Genomic DNA, 26,530 nt, shown 5'->3' on the forward strand with positions numbered 1-26,530 from the left:
TCCGTCAGCTGATCCCTAATAGCATGCCACAGCCGTGATGCCGCACAGTCTGAAGAAGCCGGAGGGAGGGGAGTGAGAGGCGAGGATATGCACTGCGCATGGCCACGGATCCCAGTCCCGCAGTGGGATTACATTAGATGAAACTGCGAGGTGGGATGTCGGCCAGCACGGCCGCACAGGCTCAGCCTGCCTGACACCAAATGATGTCAGAAGACAGGCAGCGCTAAGTGCGCCTGGCCAAAGGATAACATAACAGCGCAGGCTCCGGGACAGAATCAAACAATGCTGAGGAGGCGGCGCACGGCGCCAAGGGGGTAAGAATGATGGCTGTGCTGCGTTACATTACAAAGGAAAGTCCCACCTCTGGGATGGTTTAACGGTGTGAGGGGACACATTTCATAAGTGTCTAGTTCGGCCTTTGAAGGGAGCATAACTAAAATAGCCACCTTTTCCTTTTGCAGCATTAGTGCAGTACAAGATGGCTCTTTCAGCAACAAACGCCTGGGGTGGGGGTTAAAGAATCACTTTCAACTTGCTCCAGTGCAGGCTTCGGCCTACACTCTGCTCCTCCTGCAGACCTTGGGCTCTAACACCACCAGTTGGTGCCCGGAAGTGCTGGCTGCACAGAGCCAAACACCTCGCCAATGTGTTAGTGGGGTTCAGTAACGCCTGCTGCTCCCCTGCTGTGTATCCGGCAACGTGTCATGCGACCGCCACGCTGGCACACTAACAGACATTTACATGCCTCCAGTGCAGGCTTCAGCCTACACTCTGCTCCTCCTGCTGTCCCTGGGCTCCAACACTGCTGGTTGCTGCCCAGAAGTGCTGTTTGCACAGAGCCAAACACCTCGCCAATGTGTTATTGGGGTTCTGTAACGCCTGCTGCTCCCCTGCTGTGTATCCGGCAACTTGTCTTGCGACTGCCATGCTGGCACAACTGAAATTTAAGGGAACCTTCTCCCCCAGGCGTTTGTTACTGAAAGAGCCATCTTGTGCAGCAGTAATGCTGCACAAGGAAAAGGTGCCTATTTTTGTTGTGATCCTTGCACACGCTGAACCTAACACTTATGAAATGTGTCTCCTCACACCGTTTTACCGTCCCGGAGGTGGGACTTTCCTTTGTAATGTGACGCAGCACAGCCGTCATTCCTACCCCCTTGGCGCCATGCGCCGCCTCCTCAGCGTTGTTTGATTCTGTCCCGGAGCCTGCGCTGTTATGTAATCCCTTGGCCAGGCACACTTAGCGCTGCCCGTCTTCTGACATCATTTGGTGTCAGGCTGACTGCGCCTGTGCGGCCGCGCTGGCCAAGATCCCGCCTCACAGTGTCTTCTGATTTAATCACACTGCGGGCCTGGGATCCATGGGCATGCGCAGTGCATATCTTCACCTCAGGCTGTCACTCATCTCCCTCCGCCTTCTCCGTCAGCTGATCCCTAATAGCATGCCACAGCCATGATGCCGCACAGTCTGAAGAAGCCGGAGGGAGGGGAGTGAGAGGTGAGGATATGCACTGCGCATGGCCACGGATCCCAGTCCCGCAGTGGGATTACATTAGATGAAACTGCCAGGTGGGATGTCGGCCGGCACGGCCGCACAGGCTCAGCCTGCCTGACACCAAATGATGTCAGGAGACAGGCAGCGCTAAGTGCGCCTGGCCAAAGGATAACATAACAGCGCAGGCTCAGGGACAGAATCAAACAACGCTGAGGAGGCGGCGCACGGCGCCAAAAGGGTAAGAATGATGGCTGTGCTGCGTCACATTACAAAGGAAAGTCCCACCTCCGGGATGGTTTAACGGTGTGAGGGGACACATTTCATAAGTGTCTAGTTCGGCCTTTGAAGGGAGCATAACTAAAATAGCCACCTTTTCCTTTTGTAGCATTAGTGCAGTACAAGATGGCTCTTTCAGCAACAAACGCCTGGGGTGGGGGTTTGTTATGACCCCAATGGCGAGGGTCTCAGAGATATCAGCAAGTCTGCAAAGTACAAAAATCCAGCTCATAGGGCAGTGGTAACTGGGTTAACCATATATCTACTCCTAACGCCAACCCTAGAAGTAGCCGGGGAACATGCCTACGTTGGTCGCTAGATGTCTCGCGCCAGCCGGAGAGCTAACTACCCCTAGAAGAGGAAAACAAAGACCTCTCTTGCCTCCAGAGAAAGGACCCCAAAAGTAGGATACAAGCCCCCCACAAATAATAACGGTGAGGTAAGAGGAAATGACAAACACAGAGATGAACTAGGTTTAGCACAGAGAGGCCCACTTACTAATAGCAGAATATAGTAAGATAACTTATATGGTCAACAAAAACCCTATCAAAAATCCACGCTGGAGATTCAAGAACCCCCAAACCGTCTAACGGCCCGGGGGGAGAACACCAGCCGCCCTAGAGCTTCCAGCAAGGTCAGGATACAGATAATATACAAGCTGGACAAAAAATGCAAACAATAACGAATTGCAAAAAGCAAAAAAGCAGACTTAGCTTAATCAAGCAGGAACCAGGATCAGTAGACAAGAGCACTACAGATTAGCTCTGATATCAACGTTGCCAGGCATTGAACTGAAGGTCCAGGGAGCTTATATAGCAACACCCCTGACCTAACGACCCAGGTGAGCATAAAAGGAATGACTGACAAACCCAGAGTCAAATCACTAGTAGCCACTAGAGGGAGCCAAAAAGTAAATTCACAACAGTACCCCCTTTCTTAGTGAGGGGTCACCGAACCCTCACCAAGACCACCAGGGCGATCAGGATGAGCGGCGTGAAAGGCACGAACTAAATCGGCCGCATGCACATCAGAGGCGACCACCCAGGAATTATCCTCCTGACCATAGCCCTTCCACTTGACCAGGTACTGAAGCCTCCGCCTGGAGAGACGAGAATCCAAGATCTTCTCCACCACATACTCCAACTCGCCCTCAACCAACACCGGAGCAGGAGGCTCAGCAGAAGGAACCACAGGCACAACGTACCGCCGCAACAAGGACCTATGAAATACGTTGTGAATGGCAAACGACACCGGAAGATCCAGGCGAAAGGATACAGGATTAAGGATCTCCAATATCTTGTAAGGACCAATGAATCGAGGCTTAAATTTGGGAGAGGAGACCTTCATAGGAACAAATCGAGAAGACAGCCATACCAAATCCCCAACACGAAGTCGGGGACCCACACCGTGGCGGCGGTTGGCAAAACGCTGAGCCTTCTCCTGTGACAACTTCAAGTTGTCCACCACATGATTCCAGATCCGCTGCAACCTATCCACCACAGAATCCACCCCAGGACAGTCAGAAGGCTCCACATGTCCCGAGGAAAAACGAGGGTGGAAACCATAGTTGCAGAAAAATGGCGAAACCAAGGTGGCAGAACTAGCCCGATTATTAAGGGCAAATTCAGCCAACGGCAAGAAGGTCACCCAATCATCCTGATCAGAAGAGACAAAACACCTCAAATACTCCTCCAGAGTCTGATTAGTTCGTTCCGTTTGTCCGTTAGTCTGTGGATGAAAAGCGGACGAAAACGACAAATCTATGCCCATCCTACCACAAAAGGATCGCCAGAACCTGGAAACAAACTGGGATCCTCTGTCCGACACAATATTCTCAGGAATGCCGTGCAAACGAACCACGTTCTGGAAGAACACAGGAACCAGATCAGAAGAGGAAGGCAGTTTGGGCAAAGGAACCAGATGGACCATCTTGGAGAAACGATCACATATCACCCAGATGACAGACATGCCCTGAGACACCGGAAGATCCGAAATGAAATCCATAGAGATGTGTGTCCAAGGTCTCTTCGGGACAGGCAAGGGCAAGAGCAACCCGCTGGCACGAGAACAGCAAGGCTTAGCTCGAGCACAAGTACCACAGGACTGCACAAATGACCGCACATCTCTTGACAAGGAAGGCCACCAAAAGGACCTGGCCACCAGATCTCTGGTGCCAAAAATTCCCAGGTGCCCTGCCAACACTGAGGAATGAACCTCGGAAATGACTCTGCTGGTCCATTTAGCAGGCACAAACAATCTGTCAGGTGGACAAGAGTCAGGCCTACCAGCCTGAAATCTCTGCAACACACGTCGCAGATCTGGAGAAATAGCTGACAGGATAACTCCTTCCTTAAGACTACCCACAGGTTCAGCGACTCCAGGAGCATCAGGCACAAAGCTCCTAGACAGAGCATCGGCCTTCACATTCTTAGAACTTGGTAAATACGAAACCACAAAGTCAAAACGGGAGAAAAACAATGACCAGCGGGCCTGTCTAGGATTCAGGCGTTTAGCAGACTCGAGGTACATCAGATTTTTGTGATCAGTCAAGACCACCACACGATGCTTAGCACCCTCGAGCCAATGACGCCACTCCTCAAATGCCCACTTCATGGCCAACAACTCCCGATTGCCCACATCATAATTTCGCTCTGCCGGCGAAAACTTCCTAGAGAAAAAGGCACAAGGTCTCATAGTAGAGCAACCAGGGCCTCTCTGCGACAAAACGGCCCCTGCCCCAATCTCCGAAGCATCCACTTCAACCTGAAAGGGAAGTGAGACATCAGGCTGGCACAAAACAGGCGCTGAAGTAAACCGGCGCTTCAACTCCTGGAAAGCCTCCACGGCAGCAGGAGCCCAGTTAGCCACATCAGAGCCTTTCTTGGTCATATCCGTCAACGGTTTAACAACGCTAGAAAAATTAGCGATAAAACGATGGTAGAAGTTAGCAAAACCCAAGAACTTCTGAAGACTCTTAACTGACGAGGGTTGAGTCCAATCATGAATAGCTCGAACCTTGACTGGGTCCATCTCCACAGCAGAAGGGGAAAAAATGAACCCTAAAAAGGGAACCTTCTGTACACCAAAGAGACACTTTGAGCCTTTAACAAACAAAGAATTTTCACGCAAAATCTTGAAAACCATCCTGACCTGTTCCACATGCGAGTCCCAATCATCAGAAAAAACCAGAATATCATCCAGATAAACGATCAAAAATTTATCCAGATACTTCCGGAAAATGTCATGCATAAAGGATTGAAAAACTGAAGGTGCATTAGAGAGCCCAAATGGCATCACCAAGTACTCAAAATGACCTTCGGGCGTATTGAATGCGGTTTTCCATTCATCTCTTGCTTAATGCGCACAAGGTTGTAAGCACCACGAAGGTCTATCTTGGTGAACCACTTGGCACCTTTAATCCGGGCAAACAAGTCTGACAACAACGGCAAAGGATACTGAAATTTGACAGTGATCTTATTCAAAAGCCAATAGTCAATACAAGGCCTCAAAGATCCGTCCTTTTTAGCCACAAAAAAGAATCCCGCACCAAGAGGGGAAGAAGAAGGACGGATATGCCCCTTCTCCAGAGACTCCTAGATATATGAACGCATCGCGGTATGTTCAGGTACCGACAGATTAAACAGTCTTCCCTTAGGAAACTTACTGCCTGGAATCAAATCTATTGCACAGTCACATTCCCTATGAGGAGGCAATGCACTTGACCTAGACTCGCTGAAGACATCCTGATAATCAGACAAATACGCCGGAACTTCCGAAGGCGTAGAAGTAGCAATAGACATGGGCAGGGAATCTCCATGAATTCCATGACAGCCCCAACTTGACACTGACATTGCCTTCCAGTCCAAGACTGGATTATGGGTCTGTAACCATGGCAACCCCAAAACAACCAAATCATGCATCTTATGCAGAACAAGAAAACGTATCACCTCCCGATGTTCAGGAGTCATGCACATGGTAACCTGTGTCCAAAACTGCGGCTTATTTTCTGCCAATGGCGTAGCGTCAATACCCCTAAGAGGGATAGGATTTTCTAATGGCTCAAGAACAAAACCGCAACGCTTGGCAAATGACAGATCCATAAGACTCAGGGCAGCACCTGAATCTACAAACGCCGCGACAGGATACGATGACAGTGAGCAAATCAAAGTTACAGATAGAATGAACTTAGGTTGCAAATTACCAATGGCGACAGGACTAACAACCTTAGTAAGATGCTTAGAGCATGCTGAGATAACATGTGCAGAATCACCACAGTAGTAACACAAGCCATTCTGGCGTCTATGAATTTTCCGCTCATTTCTAGTCAGGATTCTATCACATTGCATTAAATCAGGTGCCTGTTCAGATAACACCATGAGGGAATTTGCGGTTTTGCGCTCCCGCAACCGCCGGTCAATTTGAATCGCCAGGGCCATGGAATCATTCAGACCTGTGGGAATGGGAAAACCCACCATCACATTCTTAATGGCTTCAGAAAGGCCATTTCTAAAATTTGCAGCCAATGCACACTCGTTCCACTGGGTCAGCACGGACCATTTCCGAAATTTTTGGCAATACACCTCAGCCTCGTCCTGGCCCTGAGACATAGCCAGCAAGGCTTTTTCTGCCTGAATCTCAAGATTGGGTTCCTCATAAAGCAAACCGAGCGCCAGAAAAAACGCATCAATATCAGCCAATGCCGGATCTCCTGGCGCCAGCGAGAAAGCCCAATCCTGAGGGTCGCCCCGTAAAAAAGAAATAACAATTTTCAATTGCTGAGCGGACTCTCCAGAGGAACAGGGTCTCAGGGACAAAAACAATTTACAATTATTCCTGAAATTTCTAAACTTAAATCGGTCTCCGGAAAACAGTTCAGGAATCGGAATCTTAGGTTCTGACATAGGATTTCTGGTAACATAATCTTGTATGCCCTGCACACGAGCAGCAAGCTGGTCTACACTTGTAATCAAGGTCTGGACATTCATGTCTGCAGCAATCACAAGCCACTCAAAGGTAAAGGGGAAAAGAAAAAAAAAAAAATGAGAGAGAGAAAAAAAAAACTCAGAACTTTCTTTCTTATAATCCCACTTCTGCAATGCATTTAACATTTAGTACTGGCCTGGCAAACTATTATGACCCCAATGGCGAGGGTCTCAGAGATATCAGCAAGTCTGCAAAGTACAAAAATCCAGCTCATAGGGCAGTGGTAACTGGGTTGACCATATATCTACTCCTAACGCCAACCCTAGAAGTAGCCGGGGAACATGCCTACGTTGGTCGCTAGATGTCTCGCGCCAGCCGGAGAGCTAACTACCCCTAGAAGAGGAAAACAAAGACCTCTCTTGCCTCCAGAGGAAGGACCCCAAAAGTAGGATACAAGCCCCCCACAAATAATAACGGTGAGGTAAGAGGAAATGACAAACACAGAGATGAACTAGGTTTAGCACAGAGAGGCCCACTTACTAATAGCAGAATATAGTAAGATAACTTATATGGTCAACAAAAACCCTATCAAAAATCCACGCTGGAGATTCAAGAACCCCCGAACCGTCTAACGGCCCGGGGGGAGAACACCAGCCGCCCTAGAGCTTCCAGCAAGGTCAGGATACAGATAATATACAAGCTGGACAAAAAATGCAAACAATAACGAATTGCAAAAAGCAAAAAAGCAGACTTAGCTTAATCAAGCAGGAACCAGGATCAGTAGACAAGAGCACTACAGATTAGCTCTGATATCAACGTTGCCAGGCATTGAACTGAAGGTCCAGGGAGCTTATATAGCAACACACCTGACCTAACGACCTAGGTGAGCATAAAAGGAATGACTGACAAACCCAGAGTCAAATCACTAGTAGCCACTAGAGGGAGCCAAAAAGTAAATTCACAACAGAGGTTAAAGAATCACTTTCAACTTGCTCCAGTGCAGGCTTCGGCCTACACTCTGCTCCTCCTGCAGACCTTGGGCTCTAACACCACCAGTTGGTGCCCGGAAGTGCTGGCTGCACAGAGCCAAACACCTCGCCAATGTGTTAGTGCGGTTCAGTAACGCCTGCTGCTCCCCTGCTGTGTATCCGGCAACGTGTCATGCGACCGCCACGCTGGCACACTAACAGACATTTACATGCCTCCAGTGCAGGCTTCGGCCTACACTCTGCTCCTCCTGCTGTCCCTGGGCTCCAACACTGCTGGTTGCTGCCCAGAAGTGCTGTTTGCACAGAGCCAAACACCTCGCCAATGTGTTAGTGCGGTTCAGTAACGCCTGCTGCTCCCCTGCTGTGTATCCGGCAACGTGTCATGCGACCGCCACGCTGGCACACTAACAGACATTTAAATGCCTCCAGTGCAGGCTTCGGCCTACACTCTGCTCCTCCTGCTGTCCCTGGGCTCCAACACTGCTGGTTGCTGCCCGGAAGTGCTGTTTGCACAGAGCCAAACACCTCGCCAATGTGTTATTGGGGTTCTGTAACGCCTGCTGCTCCCCTGCTGTGTATCCGGCAACTTGTCTTGCGACTGCCATGCTGGCACAACTGCAATTTAAGGGAACCTTCCCCCCCAGGCGTTTGTTACTGAAAGAGCCATCTTGTGCAGCAGTAATGCTGCACAAGGAAAAGGTGCCTATTTTTGTTGTGATCCTTGCACACGCTGAACCTAACACTTATGAAATGTGTCTCCTCACACCGTTTAACCGTCCCGGAGGTGGGACTTTCCTTTGTAATGTGACGCAGCACAGCCGTCATTCCTACCCCCTTGGCGCCATGCGCCGCCTCCTCAGCGTTGTTTGATTCTGTCCCGGAGCCTGCGCTGTTATGTAATCCCTTGGCCAGGCACACTTAGCGCTGCCCGTCTTCTGACATCATTTGGTGTCAGGCTGACTGCGCCTGTGCGGCCGCGCTGGCCAAGATCCCGCCTCGCAGTGTCTTCTGATTTAATCACACTGCGGGCCTGGGATCCATGGGCATGCGCAGTGCATATCTTCACCTCAGGCTGTCACTCATCTCCCTCCGCCTTCTCCGTCAGCTGATCCCTAATAGCATGCCACAGCCATGATGCCGCACAGTCTGAAGAAGCCGGAGGGAGGGGAGTGAGAGGTGAGGATATGCACTGCGCATGGCCACGGATCCCAGTCCCGCAGTGGGATTACATTAGATGAAACTGCGAGGTGGGATGTCGGCCGGCACGGCCGCACAGGCTCAGCCTGCCTGACACCAAATGATGTCAGGAGACAGGCAGCGCTAAGTGCGCCTGGCCAAAGGATAACATAACAGCGCAGGCTCAGGGACAGAATCAAACAACGCTGAGGAGGCGGCGCACGGCGCCAAGGGGGTAAGAATGATGGCTGTGCTGCGTCACATTACAAAGGAAAGTCCCACCTCCGGGATGGTTTAACGGTGTGAGGGGACACATTTCATAAGTGTCTAGTTCGGCCTTTGAAGGGAGCATAAATAAAATAGCCACCTTTTCCTTTTGCAGCATTAGTGCAGTACAAGATGGCTCTTTCAGCAACAAACGCCTGGGGTGGGGGTTAAAGAATCACTCTCAACTTGCTCCAGTGCAGGCTTCAGCCTACACTCTGCTCCTCCTGCAGACCTTGGGCTCTAACACCACCAGTTGGTGCCCGGAAGTGCTGGCTGCACAGAGCCAAACACCTCGCCAATGTGTTAGTGGGGTTCAGTAACGCCTGCTGCTCCCCTGCTGTGTATCCGGCAACGTGTCATGCGACCGCCACGCTGGCACACTAACAGACATTTACATGCCTCCAGTGCAGGCTTCGGCCTACACTCTGCTCCTCCTGATGTCCCTGGGCTCCAACACTGCTGGTTGCTGCCCAGAAGTGCTGTTTGCACAGAGCCAAACACCTCGCCAATGTGTTATTGGGGTTCTGTAATGCCTGCTGGTCCCCTGCTGTGTATCCGGCAACTTGTCATGCGACCGCCACGCTGGCACAACTGAAATTTAAGGGAACCTTCCCCCCCCAGGCGTTTGTTACTGAAAGAGCCATCTTGTGCAGCAGTAATGCTGCACAAGGAAAAGGTGCCTATTTTTGTTGTGATCCTTGCACACGCTGAACCTTACACTTATGAAATGTGTCTCCTCACACCGTTTAACCGTCCCAGAGGTGGGACTTTCCTTTGTAATGTGACACAGCACAGCCGTCATTCCTACCCCCTTGGCGCCATGCGCCGCCTCCTCAGCGTTGTTTGATTCTGTCCCGGAGCCTGCGCTGTTATGTAATCCCTTGGCCAGGCACACTTAGCGCTGCCCATCTTCTGACATCATTTGGTGTCAGGCTGACTGCGCCTGTGTGGCCGCGCTGGCCAAGATCCCGCCTCGCAGTGTCTTCTGATTTAATCACACTGCGGGCCTGGGATCCATGGGCATGCGCAGTGCATATCTTCACCTCAGGCTGTCACTCATCTCCCTCCGCCTTCTCCGTCAGCTGATCCCTAATAGCATGCCACGGCCGTGACGCCGCACAGTCTGAAGAAGCCGGAGGGAGGGGAGTGAGAGGCGAGGATACGCACTGCGCATGGCCACGGATCCCAGTCCCGCAGTGGGATTACATTAGACGAAACTGCGAGGTGGGATCTCGGCCAGCGCGGCCGCACAGGCTCAGCCTGCCTGACACCAAATGATGTCAGAAGACAGGCAGCGCTAAGTGCACCTGGCCAAAGGATAACATAACAGCGCAGGCTCCGGGACAGAATCAAACAACGCTGAGGAGGCGGCGCACGGTGCCAAGGGGGTAGGAATGACGGCTGTGCTGCGTCACATTACAAAGGAAAGTCCCACCTCCGGGATGGTTTAACGGTGTGAGGGGACACATTTCATAAGTGTCTAGTTCGGCCTTTGAAAGGAGCATAACTAAAAGAGCCACCTTTTCCTTTTGCAGCATTAGTGCAGTACAAGATGGCTCTTTCAGCAACAAAAGTCTGGGGTGGGGGTTAAGGATTCACTTTCAACTTGCTCCAGTGCAGGCTTCGGCCTACACTCTGCTCCTCCTGCAGACCTTGGGCTCTAACACCACCAGTTGGTGCCCGGAAGTGCTGGCTGCACAGAGCCAAACACCTCGCCAATGTGTTAGTGGGGTTCAGTAACGCCTGCTGCTCCCCTGCTGTGTAGCCGGCAACGTGTCATGTGACCGCCACGCTGGCACACTAACAGACATTTACATGCCTCCAGTGCAGGCTTCGGCCTACACTCTGCTCCTCCTGCTGTCCCTGGGCTCCAACACTGCTGGTTGCTGCCCAGAAGTGCTGTTTGCACAGAGCCAAACACCTCGCCAATGTGTTAGTGGGGTTCAGTAACGCCTGCTGCTCCCCTGCTGTGTATCCGGCAACGTGTCATGCGACTGCCACGCTGGCAGACTAACAGACATTTACATGCCTCTAGTGCAGGCTTCGGCCTACACTCTGCTCCTCCTGCTGTCCCTGGGCTCCAACACTGCTGGTTGCTGCCCGGAAGTGCTGTTTGCACAGAGCCAAACACCTCGCCAATGTGTTATTGGGGTTCGGTAACGCCTGCTGCTCCCCTGCTGTGTATCCGGCAACTTGATATGCGACTGCCATGCTGGCACAACTGCAATTTAAGGGAACCTTCCCCCCCAGGCGTTTGTTACTGAAAGAGCCATCTTGTGCAGCAGTAATGCTGCACAAGGAAAAGGTGCCTATTTTTGTTGTGATCCTTGCACACGCTGAACCTAACACTTATGAAATGTGTCTCCTCACACCGTTTAACTGACCCAGAGGTGGGACTTTCCTTTGTAATGTGACGCAGCACAGCCGTCATTCCTATCCCCTGGGCGCCATGTGCCGCCTCCTCAGCGTTGTTTGATTCTGTCCCGGAGCCTGGGCTGTTATGTAATCCCTTGGCCAGGCACACTTAGCGCTGCCCGTCTTCTGACATCATTTGGTGTCAGGCTGACTGCGCCTGTGTGGCCGCACTGGCCAAGATCCTGCCTCGCAGTGTCTTCTGATTTAATCACACTGCGGGCCTGGGATCCATGGGCATGCGCAGTAACTATCTTCACCTCAGGCTGTCACTCATCTCCCTCCGCCTTCTCCGTCAGCTGATCCCTAATAGCATGCCACGGCCGTGACGCCGCACAGTCTGAAGAAGCCGGAGGGAGGGGAGTGAGAGGCGAGGATATGCACTGCGCATGGCCACGGATCCCAGTCCCGCAGTGGGATTACATTAGACGAAACTGCAAGGTGGGATCTCGGCCAGCGCAGCCGCACAGGCTCAGCCTGCCTGACACCAAATGATGTCAGAAGACAGGCAGCGCTAAGTGCGCCTGGCCAAAGGATAACATAACAGCGCAGGCTCCGGGACAGAATCAAACAATGCTGAGGAGGCGGCGCACGGCGCCAAGGGGGTAGAAATGACGGCTGTGCTGCGTCACATTACAAAGGAAAGTCCCACCTCCGGGATGGTTTAACGGTGTGAGGGGACACATTTCATAAGTGTCTAGTTCGGCCTTTGAAAGGAGCATAACTAAAAGAGCCACCTTTTCCTTTTGCAGCATTAGTGCAGTACAAGATGGCTCTTTCAGCAACAAACGCCTGGGGTGGGGGTTAAAGATTCACTTTCAACTTGCTCCAGTGCAGGCTTCGGCCTACACTCTGCTCCTCCTGCTGTCCCTGGGCTCCAACACTGCTGGTTGCTGCCCAGAAGTGCTGTTTGCACAGAGCCAAACACCTCGCCAATGTGTTAGTGGGGTTCAGTAACGCCTGCTGCTCCCCTGCTGTGTATCCGGCAACTTGTCATGAGACCACCACGCTGGCACAATTGAAATTTAAGGGAACCTTCCCCCCCAGGCGTTTGTTACTGAAAGAGCCATCTTGTGCAGCAGTAATGCTGCACAAGGAAAAGGTGCCTATTTTTGTTGTGATCCTTGCACACGCTGAACCTTACACTTATGAAATGTGTCTCCTCACACCGTTTAACCGTCCCGGAGGTGGGACTTTCCTTTGTAATGTGACGCAGCACAGCCGTCATTCCTACCCCCTTGGCGCCATGCGCCGCCTCCTCAGCGTTGTTTGATTCTGTCCCGGAGCCTGCGCTGTTATGTAATCCCTTGGCCAGGCACACTTAGCGCTGCCCATCTTCTGACATCATTTGGTGTCAGGCTGACTGCGCCTGTGCGGCCGCGCTGGCCAAGATCCCGCCTCGCAGTGTCTTCTGATTTAATCACACTGCGGGCCTGGGATCCATGGGCATGCGCAGTGCATATCTTCACCTCAGGCTGTCACTCATCTCCCTCCGCCTTCTCCGTCAGCTGATCCCTAATAGCATGCCACGGCCGTGACGCCGCACAGTCTGAAGAAGCCGGAGGGAGGGGAGTGAGAGGCGAGGATATGCACTGCGCATGGCCACGGATCCCAGTCCCGCAGTGGGATTACATTAGACGAAACTGCGAGGTGGGATCTCGGCCAGCGCGGCCGCACAGGCTCAGCCTGCCTGACACCAAATGATGTCAGAAGACAGGCAGCGCTAAGTGCGCCTGGCCAAAGGATAACATAACAGCGCAGGCTCCTGGACAGAATCAAACAACGCTGAGGAGGCGGCGCACGGCGCCAAGGGGGAAGGAATGACGGCTGTGCTCCGTCACATTACAAAGGAAAGTCCCACCTCCGGGATGGTTTAACGGTGTGAGGGGACACATTTCATAAGTGTCTAGTTCGGCCTTTGAAAGGAGCATAACTAAAAGAGCCACCTTTTCCTTTTGCAGCATTAGTGCAGTAAAAGATGGCTCTTTCAGCAACAAACGCCTGGGGTTGGGGTTAAAGGTTCACTTTCAACTTGCTCCAGTGCAGGCTTCGGCCTACACTCTGCTCCTCCTGCAGACCCTGGGCTCTAACACCACCAGTTGGTGCCCGGAAGTGCTGGCTGCACAGAGAAAAACACCCGCCAATGTGTCAGTGGGGTTCAGCAATGCCAGCTGTTCCCCTGCTGTGTAGCCGGCAACGTGTCCTGCAAAAGCCACGCAGACACAAAGCTGACGCCAGTGCAGGCTTCGGCCTACACTCTGCTCCTTCTGCTCCTCCTGCTGACCCTGGGCTCTAACACCACCAGTTGGTGCCCAGAAGTGCTGGCCTCACAGAGAAAATCACCAGCCAATGTGTCAGTGGGGTTCAGTAACGCCAACTGTTCCCCTGCTGTGTAGCCGCCAACGTGTCCTGAAAATGCCACGCAGACACAACAAACCTAAAACTGCCTCCAGTGCAGGCTTCGGCCTAAACTCTGCTCCCTCTGCTCCTCCTGCTGACCCTGAGCTCTAACACCGCCAGTTGGTGCCCGGAAGTGCTGGCTGCACAGAGAAACCCCCCCCAATGTGTCAGTGGGGTTCAGCAACGCCAGCTGTTCCCCTGCTGTGTAGCCGGCATCGTGTCCTGCAAATGCCACGCAGACACAACAACTGAAATTGAAAGGAACCTGTCCCCCCCAGGCGTTTGTATGTATAACAGCCACTTTGTTCGGCAGTATTGCTGCATTTGTACAAGGTGGCTCATTCAGTTATTGTCCTTGCACACGTCGAACTCAACACGTATTAAATGAGTCCCCTGAGACCATTACACTGTCCCTGAGGTGTGACTTTCCTTTGTAATGACATGCTGCAACCCCCTTGGTAGCGCTGCCCGTCTTGTGACATCATTGGTTGGCTGGCTGCGCCTCTGTGGCCGCCCTGGCCGACACAACGCCCCTCGGTGTCTTATTTATTTTGACTGCGAGGGTGTGATTGATGGGCATGAGCAGTGCATATCATTGCCTGTCACTCATCTCCTTCCGCCTTCTTCAGACTGTACGGCTTTATGGCCGTGGCATGCGATAAGGGATCAGCTGACGCCGCACAGTCTAAAGCAGGTGTAAGGACACGAGTGAGAGGCGAACATATTGACTGTGCAAGGCCATGAATCCCAGCCCCGCAGTGTGAATTAATGAAAAGACACTGCGGGGCTGGGATTCATGGGCATCGCGAACCGCACCGGCCGACATGAAATGATGTCAGAAGACGGGCAGCGCTAACAGCGCAGGGCCAAGGGATAACACGACAGCGCAGACTCCTGTACAGGAAAATGCGACGCTCAGGAGGCTGCGCCCAGCACCAAGGTGGTATTTTTGACAGCTGTGCTGCGTCTCATTACGAAGGGAACTCCCGCCTCCAAGACAGTTTGACTGTATAAGAGGCTAAATGTTATATGTGTTTCATTCAGCGTGTGCAAGGAACAAAATTAAAAGAGCAACCTTTGACTTGTGCAGCACTACTGCTGCCCAAGGTGTGGCTCTTCTAGTTTGTAACACCTGAGGGGGGTTAAAGGTTACCTTTAAAATTGGTTCAATTAGGCTTCGGCCTACACTCTGCTCCTCCTGCAGACCCTGGGCTCTAACACCACCAGTTGGTGCCTGGAAGTGCTGGCTGCGCAGAGAAAAACACCCGCCAATGTGTCAGTGGGGTTCAGCAACACCAGCTGTTCCCCTGCTGTGTAGCCGGCAACATGTCCTGCAAACGCCACGCAGACACAAAGCTGCCGCCAGTGCAGGCTTCGGCCTACACTCTGCTCCCTCTGCTCCCTCTGCTCCTCCTGCTGACCCTGGGCTCTAACACCGCCAGTTGGCGCCCGGAAGTGCTGGCTGCACAGAGAAAAACACGCGCCAATGTGTCAGTGGGGCTCAGCAATGCCAGCTGTTCCCCTGCTGTGTAGCCGGCATCGTGTCCTGCAAACTCCACGCAGACACAACAGACCTCCAAATGCCTCCAGTGAAGTCTTCAGCCTACACTCTGCTCCCCCTGCTGACCCTTTGCTCCAACACCACTAGTTGGGGCTCTAGGAAGACAAGCTTGAATAGGTCCCCATCCTGGTTCCAGTAACGTCAGCTGGTTCCGGGTAGAGCCTTTGGCTTAGGTGCCTCCTTCTGGGTATCCGAGTTCCACCAACGTCAGGTGGTCCTTGGTAGTGCTTTCAGGCACGGGTACCTCCTGCTTAGTAACCGGGTTCCAGTAATGTCAGCTGGTCCTCGGTAGTTCCATTGGCTCTTGGACCTTCGGCTATCCATCCGGGTTCCAGTACCGTCAGCTGTTTCTCGGCAGTGTCTTTTGCTCTTGTACCTTCTGCTCCCCATCCTGGTTCCAGTACCATCTGCTGGTTCCGGGCAGAGCCTTTGACTTAGGTGCCTCCTTCTGGGTATCCGAGTTCCACCAATGTCAGGTGGTCCTTGGTAGTGATTTCAGGCACGGGTACCTCCTGCTTAGTAACCGGATTCCAGTAACGTCAGCTGGTCCTCGGTAGTTCCATTGGCTCTTGGACCTTCAGGTAGCCATCCGAGTTCCAGTTCCATCAGCTGTTTCTCGACATTTTCTCAGCCTTCTTGTACCTTCTGCTACATTTCCAAGTTCAAGACCCTAAAGACGATGACCCGGAAGACCACCCCTAAGATGACGACGACACCAGAGACGACAACCACTGAGATGACGATGACCCTGGAGACGATGACCCTGAAGACCACCCCGATGTCGCCTACCCCGGAGACGATGACCCTGGAGACGACGACGACATGGGAGACCGAGAAGCAGAAGAACAAGATTCTGCAGAACAAAGAGCAGAAGAACATTAAGCATAACACTAAATATCAGAGCAAAAGATATTATCCAAATTATAAGCAGAAGAAGACTAAGCAGTGTATGGGAGTGAGTCCGTTCCTCCTCGTGGTGCCCCTGGATAAAGCCTGATGCTGCAGGCCAAACTGAACGCGGACAAATGTAACTCTTTTGTGACAGGCAGAACAGAAGGTGTAATCTTCAAACTTTTATAGATATCAACTACGGGAATGCCTGTCACAAATAAGAATATGATGAAGAAGTTGAATATGAAGATGAATAATAGTTAAATAAAAAGAATATGAACAATGTAACAAAAAAAAATAATAGGTAGAAGATGAAGAAGAAGATGAATAAGGTGAAGAAGAAGTTGATGTCAAAGATGCTGATGATGATGAAGAAGAAAGTGTGGGAAAAGTAAAAAAGAGGGTGAAGGGCGTGGAAGTAGTGAAACATCAATATCTGACACAATAAAAAAAATCTTAACATAGTCAATATCTTTGTAACTCCGAACGTCTTAAAATAAATAAAATTCCTGCTATTCTATTTGATTGGGCTAAACCTCTATGCCTTTAATGTCTCCGCCACCTCCCCCAATACATCCTACATTATTCTTAGTTGTTTTCCTTCATGTAGAATGAACCTACAAGGAAAGAAAGGGTTTATTTTAATTCCGATATTTTCGTCCCATTGACTTGCATTGGTATCGGGTATCGGTATCGGCGTGATCCGATATTTTGCCGGTATCGGCCAATCCAATCCGATACCGATACTTTCTGATATCGGAAGGTATCAATCAACACTACTCAGGGTTCAACCATGGTCAGCCATTTTGCCGTTCACTTCCAGACATTAGCGTCTGAGTTGGAATGGCCAGATAAAACCCTCATTCCCGTATTTTGGAGGGGGCTGGCTGACCATGTGAAGGACGCTTTGGTCACTAGGGAGATTCCCGCCACACTGGAGGAGCTCATAGCTGTATCAACTCGCATAGACCTTCGTTTTCACGAGCCAAGGTTGGGGCGAGCCCAGTGTAGGCAGAGGTTTCAGCAGCCTCTCACCTTCGCCAGACCTTTGGAATCTCCAGTTCAGGCGTCCGAGTCAGATGAGGCCATAGAGGTGACACGAGCGGGTTCCAAGTCCCAGTCCACTCGTGCACTTAAGGTCTGTCATGTTTGCAGGCAGTCAGGACATCTTGCCTCCAAGTGTCCTCAGCGGTCGGGGAAACGTCAGCGTCTAGTGGCAGTTAGACGAGGTACATCAATTGAAGAAAACAACCGCACTCCAATTGTATATTTGCATCATAAATGTGTAGAATTTTTAATAGGAACACCACAATGGTACAGACAGTTACTGAGGTGCTGAGGTAACGTTTCGACCCTTATGGGCCTTTGTCAAACCTCACTTAAAGAAGAAGAACAGGGGAGACGAACTAACGTCCAGAGGGACACGAAGACTCCACTTATAGGAGAAGGACTGAGAAAATCCGGAACTGCACGGATAGGGAGTGGGGTCCCTGTAAAAACTTGTGGGTCCTATGTCAGAGGGGACGGCGGTGGTGTGACACCACCACTGATTTTCTCAGTCCTTCTCCTATAAGTGGAGTCTTCGTGAGGGGGACGAATGGAAGACGGCTTTTAACACCAGGGATGGGCACTATGAATATCTGGTGATGCCCTTCGGGCTCTGTAATGCCCCAGCCGTTTTCCAAGACTTTGTGAACGACATCTTCCGGGATATGCTCACCACCTCGGTCGTAGTCTATCTGGATGATATTCTCATCTACTCTCCATATATTGACTCCCATCGGAGAGATGTTCGCAAAGTCTTCGACCTCTTACGGGCAAACTCCCTCTACGCCAAGTTGGAGAAGTGTGTGTTTGAGCAGGAGTCCTTGCCTTTCCTTGGTTATATCATCTCTGCCCAGGGTTTGGCTATGGATCCTGCCAAGCTACAGGCTGTGATGGACTGGCAGGAACCCCATTGACTTAAAGCAGTGCAGCGCTTTATGGGGTTCATTAATTACTATCGTCAGTTCATCCCACACTTCTCAACTTTGGTAGCTCCCTTGGTTGCCCTCACCAAGACGGGAGCAAATCCCAAGTTGTGGTCAGAGGATGTCTCCAAGGCCTTCCTCTCGGTTAAGTCACACTTCGCTAGCACTCCCATTCTACATTGCCCCGATGTAGATAAGCCATTTATCATGGAGGTTTATGCCTCATTCGTTGGTGCTGGAGCAGTCCTTTTCCAAACGGATGCTCAAGGTCGGAAGCATCCATGCTTCTTCTTCTCTGAGACCTTCACACCGGTGGAGAGGAATTATTCCATCAGGGACAGGGAGTTGCTAGCCATGAAGTTAGCTTTCTCAGAGTGGAGACATCTCTTGGAGGGAGCTCGATTTCCCTTCCAGGTTTTCACTGACCACAAAAACTTGGTATATCTACAGACGGCCCAGCGGCTGAATTCTCGCCAGACTAGATGGTCCCTGTTCTTCTCCCAGTTTCATTTTACTCTTCATTTTCTCTCCAGGGAGAAGAACATTCGCGCCGATGCTCTCTCCCGCTCCGTAGTGTCATCTGAGGAGGAGGAGGAGCCTCGGCTTATTGTCCCTTCTGAGAGCCTGAGAACTGTAGCTCCAGTTTCGCTAGAGTCTGAGCGCCTGGGCAAGACTTTCGTGCCAGCGAATTTGCGACCAGAGGTTCTCTCTTGGGCTCACTCATCCAGAGTGGGTGGGCATTTTGGGACCAAAAGGACATCCGAGCTTTTGGCGAGAATGTACTGGTGGCTGCATGTGGCCCGTGATGTCGGGGACTATATTCGGGCGTGCGTTTCCTGCGCCCAGAATCGGTCTCCTCGGCAACGGCTTGCTGGGTTGCTTTACCCCCTACCGGTGGCAGACAGGCCTTGGGAAATGGTCGGGATGGACTTCGTGGTGGGCTTACCCAAGTCGCGTAGCTGCACCGTTATCTGGGTTGTCACCGATCATTTCTCTAAGATGGTACACTTTGTGCCGCTTCCACGGTTACCTTCTGCATGGGCCTTGGCAGCGTTATTCATAAAGCACATTTTCCGTTTACATGGAATGCCTGATAAAATTGTCAGCGACCGGGGTCCCCAGTTCGCGTCTTGGTTTTGGAGAGAGCTCTGCCGTTTACTCAGCATAGAGTTGAATCTGTCCTCTGTATACCATCCCGAGACGAATGGGTTGGTAGAGAGGACCAACCAGACTCTGGTGACATACCTGCGACATTTTGTCTCTGCTAGGCAGGACGATTGGGCATCTTTGCTACCTTGGGCGGAATTTGCCTTGAACAATGCCGTAGCTGATTCCACTGGGCAGACTCCTTTTCTCCTTAATTATGGTCAGCATCCACGTGTCCCTGTGCCCATGCCCGTGTCATCCACCAAATCTAGGTTGGCAGACTGGGCGGTGGAGGCACGTGACATCTGGGACCGCACAAAGGATGCCATCCGGGCCTCCAAGGAGAGAATGAGGGTTTCTGCTGATACACTCCAGCACCCCACTCCGACCTTTGCTCCTGGCAACTTAGTGTGGCTCTCCGCCAGTAACATCAGGCTGCAAGTTGTGTCCACTAAGTTGGCGCCTCGCTACATTGGCCCGTTCAAGGCTCTGGAACAGGTCAACCCTGTGGTCTACCATTTGGCTATGCCTCCATGCCTTGCTTGGTAACACCGACACATTTCACGTTTCCCTCTTAAATCCCGTTCATTTGTCCCGGTTTTCTGAGTCATCTGCCGGGACATCGAGTTCATCCTCGGATGAGTTTGAGGTGAATGCTATCGTGGGGTGCAAGGTGGTACGTGGCAAGAAATTTTATCTGGTGGACTGGAAGGGTCACGGTCCAGACGATAGAACCTGGGAACCCTGTGGAGCACATTCGGGCTCCGCTGCTCATTGCAGCTTTTGAGTGTAGCGAGGCTCAAGGAGTGGGGGGCCCTAGGAGGGGGGTAATGTTAGGAGTCGAGTTCCCGCTGCTGCACAGGGGGGGGAATCTCGAGCCATGTCTGCTGCGGTCTCCCATTCTGCATCAGCCACAGTGGAGCCTGCTCAGCGGAGACATCGGTCCCAGTGTCTCACTGAGTCTGATACTGTGCAAAGGGTTACTGCTGTCACTCCAGGCTCTGCTATTGTACCCTACACTGATCTGCGGCGAGCAGGCTTTTCTGGGACTAAGTCCTGCTTTGCACACACTGAGCATGCCCAGGGTAAGATCTCTCAGTGGTGATCAAGGGTCACATGCTCAGGTACTGCAGCAACTTCCATTGGTCCTCCAGGAAGGTCCTGTACCTGACCAAGTTCAGTGGCAGCCTTCCATTGGTCCTTCTTGGAAGGTCCTGAAGTTGCTGCAGCTATAAAAGGTTCTCATGCCCGCATGACCATGTGCTAGTATCAAATGTGTACGAGCTCAGCGCCAGTGTGGTCGTGTGTGTGGTCAGGGACCCGGCTGAAATAAGCCCCTAGAATGCTGGCACCTCCGGCAAGGAGTTTATGTGTGAATTCAGGGCTGGCTAATAGCCAATAGAATTCCGGCTCCACCGGAGAGGAGCTGCGTGTTGGTTGGACTGCATGACTACTGTCGGCTCTACACAGTAGCTGTGTCCCCTGTGAGCTAAACAGGGCACAGCGTTCTCTTTACTACAGGCTCTGTGAAGTAACACAGTTCGTTTATTGTAATTTGCTTTGATGCCTTAATTAGCCGCAGGTTCTTTCCTGCATGGTGGATCCCGGGTTGCGAACGCACCTATCCCATCTAATAAATATATTTGGTGCGTTCCGCCAACCCTAACATATATATATAAATATATATATATAAATATATATATATATATATATATATATATATATATATATATATATATATATATATATATATATATATATACTGTATATATGGCTTGAGAAAGGATTGTATCCGAAACGTCGCCACGCCATTTGGGCAAATAAACTTCACTTTTTTTTTTCTGGAAGTCTGCTGTGCTGTTTCCCCTTTTTATTTTTTTTTCTACTATTGCAAGGAGCCTTCTGAGATTGCTGTCTGGGGATGCGTGCACTTTGTTAAGGTACTGTGTTTGTTGCTGTTCCAATTTTTTTAACATATATATATATATATATATATATATATATATATAAATATATATATATATATAAATATATATAGTATGATGGTCTAAGTTCTCCATATTAAAGATAATGAAGTTTATTCTCACCTCATCCTGATTCCCAGCACTGCAGCCTATATTTTCTCTTCTGGTCCGCAGAGCGGCATGAGGCAATAACATCATTGTGCCGCCTGTGTGAGCACACGGAAGTCTCAGGAAGTTGCGGTCTGCAGCTTATGACACAGACCAGGGCTTCCATTTGGAATTTAGTGGCCCCATACTGGCAAAATGTTTGTGTTCCCTTGAGGCTCCATAGTTATCATAAAAAACCTCATTAAAGACAGATAAAAATATAAAACTTTTTTAATAAATTATAAAGAGGAGACAAACAACACATAAAAACACACACCGCCCACTTTGGAAAAATTCAACTTCTCCACCACATCCTCACCGATCAGATATTAACAGTTCCCATCAAACACCAGATCACATTCATAACCAATAGCTCCTGTTCTAGCCAAAATAATTTTTAAGCTGACACCACAACACGGTAGACTCTTTCGTCCGGGCCCTACTCAACTCTAAAATATTAAAAATAAATATATATTTAATGTATTTTTTTTTAAGGGAATGAGTGACATACATTTACATTTTTTTTAAGCAACCGTTAATACCACATGCAAAGGACAAATATCGTCACACCATGACCAGACCACATATTACCACCACATAATGATCGATTAATACAACATGCAAGGAACAAATAACGCCACACCATGACCAGGCCGCATATTACCACCACATAGTAACCGAATACTACAATACTGATCATTAATAAAAAAAAACACAATACTAAGTGCCATTGTATACAGGAACTCTGTATTTACTGTCAATGTACAGGTAATACAGTGATCACTGGTGACATTATACACAGGAGCTCTGTGTATAGTGTCAGTGTACATGTAATACAGGGATCACCATTGACATTATACACAGGAGCTCTCTATATAGTTTACAGTGTATAGTTTCAGTGTACAGGTAACACACTTACTCACCAGTGACACCTCTAGTTGAAGTCCTTCATCTTTGCTTTTCTTTTTCATCCAGCACAGACCGCCATCACTTCTTCCAGCCAGGACTCATCTCTGCATAAAATAACACAATTACCTAGAGCACGGCTTCCAGAGCATATTCCCACTTTTTCCCTTTCTTCTACACTACACAGCTGAATACAGAGGTGCACTCACAATCAATATATAATTGGTTATTATGCAACCTCATAGATTGTAAGCTTGCGAGCAGGGCCCTCAATCCTTTCGGTATTTGTTGTGTTTATTGTTATGCTTAATGTCCATTGTCTGTACAAGTTCCATATAAAATGTAAAGTGTTGCATAATATGTTCGCGCTATAGAAATAAAATTATTATTATTGTTATTAATCCACCATTCCAAATATAAATTATAATCCACCATTGTGCACCCACTAACTATAAATAGCCAATTTCCCCATTTAATATATAAATTAATTAGCATCTGTACTCTTTCCCCAATTCATTACCAGTCACTTCATCCTTAACACCCCCACTATGTACCTCCTCCTCTAACCCTAACCCCAATTTATTATATTTACATGCCCCTCCCACCCCAATTCATTGTCATGTCTTTCTCTCCCACCCTCTATTCATTATCAATTGCTCTACCTCACATTCAATACATAATTTACTCCCCCATCCTCAAAATTCATAATTTGTTCTTCCCCTAGATCATCATTTGCTCTCCCCACCCCCTTCAATTCATCATTTGCTCTTCCCACAACCACCTTCAATTAAATTGCTATTCCTGTCCCTCACACTGAATTTGTCATGTGCAGTCCCTGTGCTCTCCCCACTTCATCATTTGCAGTCCCCCACTTTAATTTGAAGTCTCCTTACTTTATCCATTGAAGTCTCCAATCACCCCCTCACTTCATCGGCAGTGCCCCTTCATCATTTGCAGCCCCCTATCCCCCTTCCATTTCATCATGTGCAGTCCCAACAAAGACACACTTCATCATATGCAGTCCCCTTACCCCCACTTCATCATGTGCAATCCCCCTTAACCCCCAATTCATCATGTACAGTCCCCCTTATCCCCAAATTCATCATTTTCAGTCCCCCTTACCTTCAACTTCATCATGTGCAGTCTCCCTTACCTCCCACTTTATGTGCAGTCCACCTTACCCCACACTTCATTGTGTGCAGCCCCACTCCCCCCACTTTATCATGTGCAACTCCACTCCCCCTTCATCATGTGCAGCCCCCCTTACTCCCTCACATCATCATGTGCAGTCCCCCTTAACCCCACTTCATGTGCAGCCCCACTCCCCCTTCATCATGTGCAATCACCTTAACCCCCACATCATCATGTGCAGCCCCACTCCCCCACTTCATCAGGTACAGTCTCCTTTAACCCCCAAACTCCATCAAGTGCAGCCCCACTCCCCCTTCATCTTGTGTGTGCAGCCCCACTCCCCTTGCTCCATCATGTGCAGTCTCGTTTAACCCCCAAACTCCATCATGTGCAGCCCCACTCCCCTTTCATCATGTGCAGCCCCACTTACCCCCGACTAGATCATGTGCTGTCTCCTTTAACCCTCAAACTCCATCATATGCATCCCCACTTATCCTTCATCATGTGCAGCCCCATTTACCCCCCACTCCATCATGTGCAGTCTCCTTTAACCCCTGTTAGGTTGTTCTGCAAGTCAGACCATCAGGGATATTGGATGGTTGCCAGATATGAGGATGCTCGAGCAGTGATGTGACAGAGACAGAGTGATCTGTTTGCAATGCCATAAATTTATTCAATCACATTGCTCTTATATTCTCTTTTGAGTGGCGTATACATTCTGGTCATGCTTATTACAAATGAAATCCTCATTAATTCATCAGGTGTTTTTCCATCAGAAGTAAACTGTGAACAGATATTTACCTATGTAAGGTACCAATATCCATTTAATTAGCCTCACCCTAATATAGTTTACAGCCCATTATCTGTATAAGCTGGCTATTTGTAGACCCATTACCCATCATTAGCCACCCTAGATCAACACAACTCTAGTTGTAGTCTGTAATATCTGGAATGTCAGCAGCTCTAATCAAAGGTCAGAGTGACACAGAGAACTAACATGTCCTAGCTTGTCTTGCTACAATTAGAAATATATATATATACTATATATATATATATATATATATATATGATGCAGAAGTATGTTAAGGTGGTCCCTGACTTCCCTATCACCTCCAAACTCCATCATGTGGAGCACCACTTACCCCGCACTCCATCATGTGCAGTCTCCTTTAACCCCCAAACTCCACCATGTGCAGCCCCACTTACCCCCCATTCCATCACGTGCAGTTTCCTTTAACCCCCTCTTCATCACTTGCAGTTACCCACCATTGAATTCATTTTATAAAGAAAACAAAAAAGTTTTTCACATTTACCTCACCAGTCGCTCCCCTGCAGCGCCTCTCTGCTTTCAGCATTTGGGACATGTCGGCGCATGTGCAATGACGTCATCGTGCACACCCGACACGTAACCCAGTAGTACAGAGAACATGGAGGGAGTAGGAGCTGCGCAACCGTCAAGATTTTAGACTGCCATGCACAGTTCCCTTCCCCGTGTGCACTGATAGTGTGATTCAGCTGTGTCTGCTGCTGGCCACATAACAGTACAGTGGACACGGCCGCAAACAATTTGGTGTATGGCTGTAGCCATCAGGCGGCCGGCCCTGTACAGCTGCTGGGGGAGCAGCCTGGAGGGCATTTGCTTCTCTGCCACCCGGCCAAGCCCGTCCCTGCACCAACCGTTGGCCAAGACTACCCCCCTGGCCTCAGTTACAGGGTTATGCACTATCAGTAGGGAGTATGAATACTGATCTAGCAGTGATTTATTTGTTTTTGCTTGGACAACTGAGTTGCTTTTTGTTTTTTTCTGTATTTTTTAATCTAGTTTTAAATTGATAGCTTTCAGTTTTTGTTGTTCATAAGTTTGTACACCTGTTATGATCCTGGTGGTAAGGAACACATGAACTGACCTGATGGGTAAACCAAAAATAAGAACAAGCTCTGGGAATGTGGGAACTTTACTGACCGCAATCCTGATCCTATCAACACACACTATAGGCAGCCGTGGAGCATTCCTAACTCAGCCTAGACGCCTCGACACAGCCTGAGAAACTAGCTACCCCTAGAGAGAAACAAAGCCTCACTTGCCTCAGAGAAATTTTCCCCAAAGTGTAAGCAGCCCCCCACAGATAATAACGGTGAGTTAAGGGGAAAACACAAACATAGAAATGAAAACAGGTTTTAGCAAATGAGGCCCGCTAATAACTAAATAGTCAGAAGATAGCAAGGAATCTGTGTGGTCAGTATAAAATACTACAAAAATTATCCACGCAGAGAATACAAAAGACCCCCACACCGACTCACGATGTGAGGGGCGCAACTCTGCACCCAAGAGCTTTCCAGCTAGCAATAAAATAGCATATAAGCAAGCTGGACTGAACTCATCAAATACTGAGAAATATTTTCAAAAACAATGAGCAAAAATGGACTAGTATGAACTTAGCTTCTCCACGAGGAGACAGGTCACAAGGGAAGTCCCAAAGAGATATGAACCAGTACTGAATACAACGACAGCAGGCAACAAGTAAAGGTCCAGATGGAGTTAAATAGGCAGCAAGCCTAGCAGGAAACGAGGCAGCTGGAGTCCAGCTACAGACCAGCCGTAACACTCAAAGCCACCAGAGGGAGCCCATGAACAGAACTCACAAAGTACCACTCATGACCACAGGAGGGAGCCCGAGAACGGAATTCACAACGGTACCCCCCCCTTGAGGAGGGGTCACCGAACCCTCACCAGAGCCCCCAGGCCGTTCAGGATGAGCCAAATGAAAGGCACGAACCAAATCGGCAGCATGGACATCAGAGACAACAACCCAGGAATTATCCTCCTGACCATAGCCCTTCCATTTAACCAAGTACTGAAGCTTCCGTCTCGAAAC

The sequence above is a fragment of the Ranitomeya variabilis genome, chromosome 3, assembly GCF_051348905.1.
Source record: "Ranitomeya variabilis isolate aRanVar5 chromosome 3, aRanVar5.hap1, whole genome shotgun sequence".
Classification (NCBI taxonomy): Eukaryota; Metazoa; Chordata; class Amphibia; order Anura; family Dendrobatidae; genus Ranitomeya; species Ranitomeya variabilis.